Source organism: Castor canadensis, chromosome 9, assembly GCF_047511655.1.
Source record: "Castor canadensis chromosome 9, mCasCan1.hap1v2, whole genome shotgun sequence".
NCBI classification, from domain to species: Eukaryota; Metazoa; Chordata; class Mammalia; order Rodentia; family Castoridae; genus Castor; species Castor canadensis.
This window is the reverse complement of record NC_133394.1, coordinates 112,503,906-112,507,410: the sequence shown is the minus strand read 5'-3', so window position 1 is coordinate 112,507,410 and position 3,505 is coordinate 112,503,906. Positions and strand designations below refer to the sequence as shown.

The following is a 3,505-nucleotide window of genomic DNA, read 5'->3' as shown; positions in this document are numbered from 1 at the left end:
TGTGAAATGTCCTTAGGGGACTTTGCCCCCTTTTAAATAGGATGTTTTCTTGCTGTTGAACAGTTTGAGACCCTTACATATGTTGGATATTAGTTCCTTATCTAATTAATGTATGATTTACAAATAATATACATCTCACTTATATGTGGAATCTAAAAAAATTGAACTCACGGCACTAGAGTAGAATGGTGGCTACAAGAGCCAGGGAGAGAGGAGCAAGAGGAGAAAGAAGAGACCTTGGTCGTGGGCACAAAGTTAAGTTAGGTGGAAGCAGTAAGTTCTGGTGTTCTATTTATTGCACAGTAGGGTGACATAGTTAATAACGTATTGCAAATTTAACTAGAGGAAAGGATTTTAAACGTTCTCACCAGAAAGAAATGATAAATGATTTGATCATTATATAATATATACATGTATTGAAACATGAGATTAGATTCCTTAAGTATGCATAATTCCAATTAGTGTTAATAATCCTAATAATAATAATAATATATCCCGACATTTACCTTACAATTGAAGCTAGCTCTTTACCCTTTCCCAACTCCCATCCTCCTGCTGGTCTGCTCCAAATTACCCACCATCCTGAATTTTGTGTTTATCATACCCCTGCTTTTAAAAGTTGGTCTCTCCAAAGAACATTTGCATAGCATTGTTTGTGTGTTTGCTGTATGAATGGTGCTTCCATCAGTCTTCTACATATTTCTTGGTGCACTTGTGTAAGAGTTTTCCAGGGCCCACATCTAGGAGTGGAGTTGCTAGGTCATAAAAATGTCACTTCTATTTATGTTAGCCTGCTCCCATCCTCCAAATTATACTGACAGTCTCAATAGCATATGTAAAATCCTGTCTTTCTACATCCTCACCATTACTTACTGTTGTAAGACTTCATAACTACTTTTTTGTCCCAAAGTCAGTGTAAAATGATATGTCACAATGGTTTTTTTTTTGCATTTCTCTAATTATGAATGAAATTAATGATCTTTTAATATGTTAATAGTTATTTATATTTCCTTTGTGAATTGCTTTGTCATGTTTTGGGCATTTTTCAGTGGGTTGTACGCAATCTTTATCTATTCTGGAGCTTAATTCTTTGTCCCAGTTTGTGACTTATCTTTCTACTCTTTATGGCATTTTTGGAAAATAGAAGTTCTTCTTTTAATAAAGTGAAGTTTATTAATCTCTTCCCTTTTAGTTTATGCTTTTTGTGTCTTTCAATTCCATAGTGAGGGAGGAATTCATAAGAAAGTGAAAACTTTAAGACTACAAATACAGGGATGGAGGGTTCTTAAACAAGATCCAAAAGGTACTCATCATGAGTCACTGACAGATTAATAAGCATGCTTAAGGATCCTTAGGATGAAGCAGGAGAGTATCCTGAGCTCTGACTTCTCTGGTTTTCATTATTTTTCTTGGAGTAGTAGGCTCCTCTGGGCTGCTGTCAAAGATGGTCTCAGAACAAAGATTATTAGTGCAGCCAAGGCAGCCGGGAGTCCCGGTCCCATCCTTCTCTCCCCATGGTCACCACCTTCCCTGCAAGGAGCAGTTTCTTCACTTGGGTTCTTTGTTGGTAGCACTGACGGGGGTCTGTTTCCGCTAACCTCAACTGTGGCAAAATGCTCCAGGATGTGTCTATTCTTCTGGTTGCATATGGAATTTCCTGGACTTCAGTTGATTGCCTGGGATGGGGGCTGATTAGATGCAGCTATTTCCAGGCATCCTTGCCTTTTCTTTCCTGAAAAACGATTGTGTTAGCAACATATTTTTAGGTGGGGCTACATGATTCTCATACATTTTCTTTTTCACTATACAATTTCAAACCAAGTTTTCTTTTAGAAATAACACACACACACACACACACACACACACACACACACACACACACACACCTCTAGCAGTAGAGCTACTTTCAACAATCCTGTCACTTATAATACAATTTATATGTTCATCATAATTCTGTACTTTTACCATTTTTATCATCATAAGGCCCATTTTTTTCCTGTGCAATTGCATGAGGCTTCCTCTACCCTTCCCATTCCCCTTCCTATGTATCTGTTTATGAATCATTATCTCCTTCTCCATCAACATCTTCTCAGCTAGTTGAATGCCCCAGGGGGACTGGGCTGGTGTGAGACTGCCATGATGAATGAATTTCTTTTCACTCTCCAGTTACTGGCTGGCTTCCACCAAGGGGAGCTAATTTCTTTGTAGCTACTTGGGGTAAGTAGATTAGGTTACTAGTATTGCTGCTTATCTCATTTTAGAATCAATGATCCAATTCATACGATCACCAACAATAAATCTGGGGAAACTATTACACAGAAGCCCTTGTAATTGATTACTGGGTATTTCCTGAAATGAATCATTTACAGAGCAATGTCTTGGTTTGGTTCCCAGCCTATTTCTGAGGCAATTAGTAGTTACAGAGTTGCTTATTTGTTTACTGCTTGATGGTGGCCATTTCTTTCTTGTCTAATGTCTGAATCTTACTGCCAGGCCACCAACTCTCTCTCTTTCTCTCTCTCTCTCTCTCTCTCTCTCTCTCTCTCTCTCTCTCTCTCTCTCTCTCTCTCTCTGTTCTTGCTGAAACCTTTTCTGGCAGATACCCAGTTTGGGACACAGCTGATCCTTACCTTCCATCTGTCCTATTAATTTTGATGACACTAAAATATAGTCATTTTGATCCATGGAGCAAATCATAGCCAGAATTAGCCACCTTTTGTCTAACCTTCCAGATGACCATGTTGGAGGAAAGGGCTGAGGGGTGAGTGAGACCTTGTATACATTTTCTAAGTTATTCAATTAATAAACAAAGAATTTCAACTCACACACCTAGCTGACTCAAAAGGTTGTGCTTAACCACTATACCATTCTGTCTTCCCTTTCCAAAGATTAAATGATAAGCCAGAGTTACATGGAACTGACTGAAAAGAGGTCACAGAAAGGCAAGTTCACAGTAGGCTGGAGCAGTCATGAGCAACTGAGTAGAAGAAAGAGGCTCCTAGAGAGCATATAATCTCATGTTTCTTAAACTTTATTTTTTCTTATTGTGCTAAAAAGGTACAACAATGAAAACTATGAAAGACTTCATAAGTTTGTGTGTCAATCTTGCACAGTGGTCATATCATCTTCACTGTCTCATTCAAATTTTATTGCATATGTTTCCCAAATCAACATCTCACACTTTTCAACTCAGAATTCACATGAAATCATTTTCCATCGTGACTCAGTCTGCAGGTACATTTATAACTCAGACAACATTTTACTTTGCAATATTTGCCTGATTATACTAGTACACTCGATATTTCTGGTTAATATCTTTTTCTAAAAATACTTCTGGGCATGACCTATTAAATGGAGTTCATAACCTACAGATGCTGATCTATAAACACCAACTGAGGGGAAAATTGAGGCTCAGAGAGGCATTGAGTACCCAAATAATAATCCTAGTGCCTTTGTTTGATCTTTCTTTGTGAGGTAACAAGTCATACAGTACCCCTGATCCAAG

The 3,505-nt window shown here is 38.1% G+C and overlaps 1 non-coding gene across 1 annotated transcript; it reads right to left on the bottom strand.

Moving 5' to 3' along the window:
* Window positions 1–3,068: 3,068 nt before the first annotated feature.
* Window positions 3,069–3,174, bottom strand: LOC141411196 (U6 spliceosomal RNA). The gene has a single exon (XR_012436027.1). It is a non-coding gene; the product is annotated as a U6 spliceosomal RNA (small nuclear RNA).
* Window positions 3,175–3,505: the final 331 nt, after the last annotated feature.